We start from the raw sequence: 7,908 nt of genomic DNA on the forward strand, positions 1-7,908 counted from the left end.
AGAATTTAAAAGGATACAAGAAAACGTGAATATTTCTGAAATTACTCATTTAACACAAATGTTATCATCGTAAATATTCCTATAACTTTACAAGCAGTGTTTGTGTCAACATAAACATCCCAAGCACGTGTTTTTGAGAGCTGAAGGGAAACTAAAATACAGTTTGTTATGTCCATTATAGGAAAACCAACACGATACCTCTACGTACATGTATAACGTTTCTCACCTATACGTTCTCATGTATCATGAACAATTACATATGTACTGGTGCTACAGTATTGTATATGCAAGACCGTATAAGAAACAATTGACGTGTGAACGACCAACAAAGTCTTACCTGTATTTCTCCGCACCATCATCAACACATGCCTCGGCCGTTTGAACGTTCGTGTCACTACCCCAGCATCTTGAACACAATTAATGGCACACACCATCAGGTCTGAATCATGACACTGAGTGCTAGGTAGCGTCTGTCGCATGCAAATGTGTGGCAACTGAATATTAATGCCTAAACACTGAGTAATTATAAATGCTCATTTGTTTGCAACGGTTGACATCACCACGGTGGCATATCTCGTTCCAGAGGTGACGCGTCAATATTCAATTCATCGGAGTTAAATTCTTGCCGGTTTTGATAAATGTTTTCTAAATTATCATTTATTTTTCAAGTTTATTTGAGAACCACGTATATATAACCCATCGAATACACCCGTGCGTCACATGCGGTTGAAAACAATGTAAATATTTAATGTGGTCTAGTTTAAACTCTTTGAATATTTACACCTGTACCAGGTAAAGCCATACCGGGGTAGTGTTTCATTGGCTAGCGAAGAATCTTGTGTCGCCGCTCAGGTGGAACCCACTAGTCGCATGGCTGGTCTTTTTCATGGCGTGTCGCAATGGCTGACTGGTGTATCGATTTTGGTGAAGACGCTTGTTTTTTCAGAGATCAGAAACCTTAGCTTTCTGGCAGTTGAATGACAAGAGTCTCCAATGACTGCTGTTCAGGCGAGACTCTCTCTTCGCGGCAACGTTTTCGGAATAAACCACATCAAATTTACATAGTTGACTGCTCTGGGGATTACACGTTACGTCCCTATGTTGATAGGCTTATTTGTGCCCAGTGATTTGGTGTCACGCTTGAATTTTAGGCTGACTTTAATAAGCGTCTTTGTTTTATAATTTAGGCTTTGGAGATTTGGTTTGTGTGGGTTTGTTGTGTGCTGTCCGTCATGTCAGGGTCACAGAGTGGCGTGTGCTGACTTGATACTGACTTGAAACATCGGGACAATACAGAACTCCAGCGAGATCCGGAGGAATTATGGAAATGATGACTTATTTGAATCACAATGTAATAATCCATGAAATATTCAACATGTTCAATGGTAATTCAAAAGTCGAATTTACACAAGCGTCGAAATAATTATCTATTGACACACGAGTTGTTTTTTTGTCAGGATCTTACGGTTAGATGAAAGAAAATAAAACTAACGGGAAATATCAGATATTGACAGAAAACCAGAAACAAACGAGTAAGAAGGAACTTTTCAGGCCGATTTAAGCCATGTGTAAACCATATTACCGAAAAGACGTGAACTGATAACCATGATCAAGGAAACTCTCAGGTCAACAAAAACAGAGCGATCTCTCTCATTCATTTGTGAAGCCCACACTTGGTGTCCCCGACGTGATGTTACTGGCATATTACAGGCGGCGTTACAATCTGTTCACTCACTCACTCAGCAGTGCAGCCATATGACAGCGGGAGACATCAGAGCCTCACACTGTGTATCGACGTTGACCACCGAACCATGTCACTACCAACCCCGTCTAATCAGTAGTCAAGCCATTATACGGTGTGGAACAAGATGTCAGCTTATTCTTGCACCAAACCAGATTCATATGCATTCCTAGCAAGCGCTTAAAAATTTAGACCTGTCGCCCACCGTTATATTTCACCATCATATATTGTATTATTCAGTCTAATAAAATCACCGTTTATATTGTTGGTTATAATTTATTTGTTGTCAATTCCGTGAATTTTTTATACCGCATATTTCATGTGAAAAGGGCGAGAGGAATGACTAATATCACGTTGAAATACCATGTACCTACAGATACTCATTGATTATATATTTCATTTACAGATACAGTCACTACATGTAAATGTCACACAGTGGACACTGAGGGGTAAAAGCACTTGCTTGCCACGTTAAACGCTTGGGTTCGATTCCCAAACTGGGTACAGAATGAAGTGAATTATTGGCTCTCTTCGCTGTGAGAGGGCTGGATAATGCGTAAAGCGGCGAAAACCACTCTCATTCATTCTCTTAAACGTGAGCAGTGGTCTGTTCTGTAACCAATATATTTCTTACGATTATTCCAAAATGTGCATGCATTACAACTATTTAGATGGAATAATTAAAACAAATATTTAAAAGTCACCATTACTTTTGTCTGGACACGCTCTACAAATCCCAGGCTGTCGGACATCAAAATGACCCCAACCGAATTGCTTTGACCACCCGTCGCGGAGCCCAGCACGTTCCAGCCACACTGGACACCACACACACTCCCCGCCACCTTCTGTTAGTGTTTGCTTAAGGAATTTCCCGTGTCGTTTTGCGCTATAATCTTGTTACTTAGGGGATGATGGCAGTATTGGCGAGGACTTGATCTTCCCTGGTCGGTAACAAGATGCAATCACAACACTCACGAAGATAAGATACGGCAAAGGTTCAAAAGTCACCGGGATCCGTTGGAACCCGAATCTCTGGTTCATCAGCAGCTTTGTCTGGGGGAAGCGTGGTGCCAGGATCCGGGGGATGGTCCCGGGGTTTGTGAAGATAAATCAGTTTAGCAACGTTGACAGAAGATTATTTTTTTGTTATCGTTTTGAGTAACAGTTTCGGACGTGTTATGTTTTGGATACTTTTCAGGGCTACGTTTCAATGCCATTTTGTAATGTTGGACTCAACACGCACAGGTTCCTTCTTATCACACATGAGGCTAGGATAAATATAGCATGTTAGTTTGTCTGGAGGATGTGGTGTTTAAAATTTGTTGTCTGTAAGTGTGTCAGTTACATTGGTAATGTTTTCATTACAGTATCGGTTACAGACCTCAGACCTTTGTGTGGTAGTGTTTTCAACTGATGGAATGACATGAGGTATAGAAAAAAACCAAGCACACCTCTGACTAGTCTGTCATACAGACCCTGAAGCAAATATATCCAAGAAAGCCCACGCAAGTCTAGAAAATGTGGCAAGTCTAGATTTCCTCAGCTTCATTCTGAAAATGAAGAAAGTCTCAGGGCTCCTTTTCATTATATTTTATTTTTGTTTTTCTATGAACTTTTTTCAGTAAAATATGTTCATTTCAGAGACTAGTTGATAGTCTAACCTCTGACAAGACATCCACTATATTTTCAAAGACGTCTTTGTTATTTTCACACGAAACATTGAAACCAATCACAGTGATACATATATAACACGGACATAAAGTGTTCTCTTTGTTGTTTCTATCAGTATATATTGAAAAAAGCCTCACAACAATGTAGGGTCACAGAAGTAATCAAATTATTTCTATTCTTTAGCTATGTAAATAGTAATAATTTCAGAATATGTTTGAAATACTAATATCCTGATCAGTGTGTATTTCACTGTAATTATTTGACCATAATAACACGGAAGGTGTCCAGTATGTACATGTGACGTATATAATTCCTAATATGTTATAAAAATAGTTTCAGTCAGTCAATAACATGATATAACATTACTAATTATCAAACACGTGGCAGTTTTTGTTAAAGAAACTCATCCAAGCGAAACTATATTTTTTTCACAATAAAATACAGTATTACGTATTATCGACGTTAATTAACCAAACCATTTTTCGTAATGAATTATTCCAGATACATCAGCTGATGTTATGGATGTATCACTGCGAGGTTAATCAAGGCTGTGATTAACACCATCGCTAAATAAAATACAGTGTCTCAGTTTCAACAGGGAGCAATCATTATTTCGCTCGATCGCTTTCGTCCTTCTTATTCTATTCAAATATGTTTATCCTAGCTCGCGGATGTCTCCCCGAGGAAGTGACATTTGTTCACGGATCGAGTCGCCAGGTTGACAAACAGCCCAATCTGTTCCGTCCAAAGGTGGAGAAGAAAGCGAATTACCTGGATGGCTTACCAGGTGTAATCCAGGTGGTAATTAGCCACGGACAGTGGTCATCCTGGCTCGTGCCCTGGGCAGCCACGTGACTACTTGTCATTGACATATTGACATATTCTGTGACGACAATAGCGACAGATGCGTGAGAGGGGGTGATGATCACACTTTAAGTGTTAAATGTGGTGTAAGGTTCTTCCAAAGGTGACAGATGAAGTGAATGACATAAAATCTCCTTAATGTTGGTTAAGATTCCCACATTGTGTCGTGGAATTGTCACCCAGCGGAAGTAATGGAACTGGAATGGATGTGCGGTCATGTCATGGATTCGTCGTTGAATAGGGAAGGATTTGTACCAACACATATGTGATTTAGTGATTTAGGTTATGTGTGGTTATGTTGTACATGTCGAGGGGGGAGAGGGGGGCAGTTGCATGCAGCCAATTACCCACCCCGGCATTTCCTGAAATATAACACGGGAATCTGAGGGTTTCAATACAACAATGAAATCGCATATCCCCCGTTTTACTGAAAAAATGGTTGGTGTAACAAAAGGCATCCATTCATTGTTTTAGTAACAACATACGACGTCTGTGACTAAAGTGTGACTAACTCCCAAATGTCACATACTCTCCATTTTTCTACGAGCTTTCAGGACAAACTTGTCATATGTTTAGTGGTATTACAATAATTACAGCGGGCTGTAAATGCTCGAGTCTGGACAGCACAAACCAGTGACTTTTCCCGACCACCTGTTATCATCACTGTTTGATTGGGAGTCATAAACACTAGCTCTGTCATCCTGTCGCATGATGTCAATCACTGGAATGTCTGGTCCACGGTCGATTAAAAACAGCCGTCATACAGTCGTAATTTGCTGAGTGTGTCGTTAAACAAACAAACATATTCATAATATAGTCGGTACTGCACAAACGACCCTACGTTCAGCAGAGATTTCTGATTGATTTGGAAAGGGTTTTGCCGGGTGAACTTTGCCCACGGAACTTTGCCCTCATTTTCCCTTAAAATGTTCTTCCTATGATCATCTGTGTACATTATATATTCCTGTCAACTGTTATACTTATCCATCTTTGTATACATTTAATACAAATTAATTATAATGTCTGTAATCAATTGCACTGTGCTACGGAATCCAGCTATGTATTTATTTTACGCGGAATAGCCCTTTGTTGGCTGTATGACAACAACTGTATTGTGGGCGGATGGTCTACATACCCCTGAAAAAAAAAAAAAAGAAAAAAAATATTCTATTGCAACCCAAACAGATGGGTGATCACGACCAGCCATTTCATGAAACCCATGGTTTCATGCCTCACCTTCGTTGTTGGTACGATGGCAATCTTCAACAGTGACTGTATGAATATTCCAAAGTTCTGGTGGAAACATGGTGCTTCTCTTCCTAATCTCAATGGTGACTGTTCCTCTCCTATGACCCCTGGAATTTGAATGGTGCGAAAGCTTCCAGTTACAGATGTGGAGTTGAAGTAAGCTGCAAAACACTCATCCCACCTTTGACATCTTCACAGGCAGAAATGCTAAAGCATCTATCATCCTATAAATAAGCTTATTTTCTTGGTCATTTTTGTATAGTTGTGAAAGGCCTAATTCTTGGATCTTCCTCCATGTGTTCTGAGTGAGATGGTAGAAGCAACCTTGAATGTGGACATGCTCCCCAAAGATAGATATGAGTGCTTTAATCACAGCAAGCTCCAAGTCTAGACTGATGTGGAGTGGATCACAGTTGAATCCAGCTGTTCACACTTGGTATTCACTGCCATTTAAGAAAGGCATATACACATGCTATTGAAGTTTGTGCCAGTAGAGCGCGGACCACATACAGTTGAGAGAAAGGTTTTGGTGCTGAAGCAAATCCATTAATCGCTGACTGCTCCTGGCCAGGTGGTAACTCAGTCAATCCGGTGCAGCAAAACCCATCATCCTGTTAGGTGCTTCTTTTCCACTGTCATGAATCATAAATTCTTTCTCCTCAAAATGGGTCCACTTTTCATCAAGCTCAAGCTGACGGAGGGATGATGGATCCTTAGGCAGTTCCCTCTCTTCTGTTTGCGGATTGCACGTTTTACAGAATTTGTATTTCCAATTGCAGCCCTCACTTCTACTGGTAGTCTGTCATACAGACCCTGAAAAAAAAACATATCCAAGAAAGCAGCCTATGCAAGTCTACATTATGTGGTAAGTCTAGATTCCACAGTTTACAGGTATGAAGAAAATCTCAGGGCTCCTTTTCATTATATTATATTTTTTATTAGAGCTGTTTTTTGTTCTGTAAAATTTCTTCATTTCAGAGACTAATTGTTAGTCTATTCTACTGGCACATGAACTACATTGTCAGCAATGATCTGGGATGGTTTACCTCTGGTAGCTGTAGCACGATCCTGCATGGTAGTTTAGAGTTTTGCTGCTGGTCTACCTCTGGTAGCTGTAGCATGATCCTGCATGGTAGTTTTGAGTTTTGCTGCTGGTCTACCTCTGGTAGCTGTAGTACGATCCTGCATGGTAGTTTTGAGTTTTGCTGCTGGTCTACCTCTGGTAGCTGTAGCACGATCCTGCATGGTAGTTTCCTGCATGGTAGTTTTGAGCTTTGCTGCTGGTTTACCCGTGGGTAGCTGCAGCATGATCCCGCATGGTAGTTTTGAGTTTTAAGCAGTAGCACGATAGCAGAGTTTGCGATCCTGCATGGTAGTTTTGAGCTTTTGTGGTGCTGGTTCCCGCACCTCCTGGTAGCTTGTAGCTAGTTTTGAGTTTTGCTTGCTGGTTTACCTCTGGTAGCTGTAGCACGATCCTGCATGGTAGTTTTGAGTTTTGCTGCTGGTTTACCTGTGGTAGCTGTAGCACGATCCTGCATGGTAGTTTTGCTGGTTTACCTCTGGTAGCTGTAGCACGATCCTGCATGGTAGTTTTGCTGTTGGTTCACCTCTGGTAGCTGTAGTACGATCCTGCATGGTAGTTTTGAGTTTTGTTGCTGGTTTACCTCTGGTAGCTGTAGCACGATCCTGCATGGTAGTTTTGAGTTTTGCTGCTGGTTTACCTCTGGTAGCTGTAGCATGATCCTGCATGGTAGTTTTGAGTTTTGCTGCTGGTTTACCTCTGGTAGCTGTAGCACGAACCTGCATGGTAGTTTTGAGTTTTGCTGCTGGTTTACCTGCGGTAGCTGTAGTATGATCCTGCATGGTAGTTTTGAGTTTTGTTGCTGGTTTACCTCTGGTAGCTGTAGTACGATCCTGCATGGTAGTTTTGAGTTTTGCTGCTGGTTTTCCTCTGGTAGCTGTAGTACGATCCTGCATGGTAGTTTTGAGTTTTGCTGCTGGTTTACCTCTGGTAGCTGTAGTACGATCCTGCATGGTAGTTTTGAGTTTTGCTGCTGGTTTACCTCTGGTAGCTGTAGTACGATCCTGCATGGTAGTTTTGAGTTTTGCTGCTGGTTTTCCTCTGGTAGCTGTAGTACGATCCTGCATGGTAGTTTTGAGTTTTGCTGCTGGTTTTCCTCTGGTAGCTGTAGTACGATCCTGCATGGTAGTTTTGAGTTTTGCTGCTGGTTTTCCTCTGGTAGCTGTAGTACGATCCTGCATGGTAGTTTTGAGTTTTGCTGCTGGTTTACCAATGAATGTATGACTTTCTTGAAACTTTTTTAGTATACATATATCCATCATAGCAAAGTTTGTGACCACCCCCGTTATTTAAAATAATTTTC

General features: G+C 41.0%; 1 protein-coding gene across 1 annotated transcript in view; it reads right to left on the minus strand.

Moving 5' to 3' along the window:
* LOC124265136 (protocadherin alpha-4-like) overlaps nt 1-479 on the minus strand; it is a 50,858-nt gene extending 50,379 nt beyond the window's left edge. Inside the window, exon 1 of the mRNA XM_046699931.1 lies at nt 338-479. The gene's annotated coding sequence lies outside the window, so the exon portion shown is untranslated. The remainder of the gene's footprint in view (nt 1-337) is intronic.
* Nucleotides 480-7,908: the final 7,429 nt, after the last annotated feature.

The sequence above is a fragment of the Haliotis rubra genome, unplaced genomic scaffold (genome assembly GCF_003918875.1).
Source record: "Haliotis rubra isolate DU_JTF1 unplaced genomic scaffold, ASM391887v1 Scf121, whole genome shotgun sequence".
Taxonomy (NCBI): Eukaryota; Metazoa; Mollusca; class Gastropoda; order Lepetellida; family Haliotidae; genus Haliotis; species Haliotis rubra.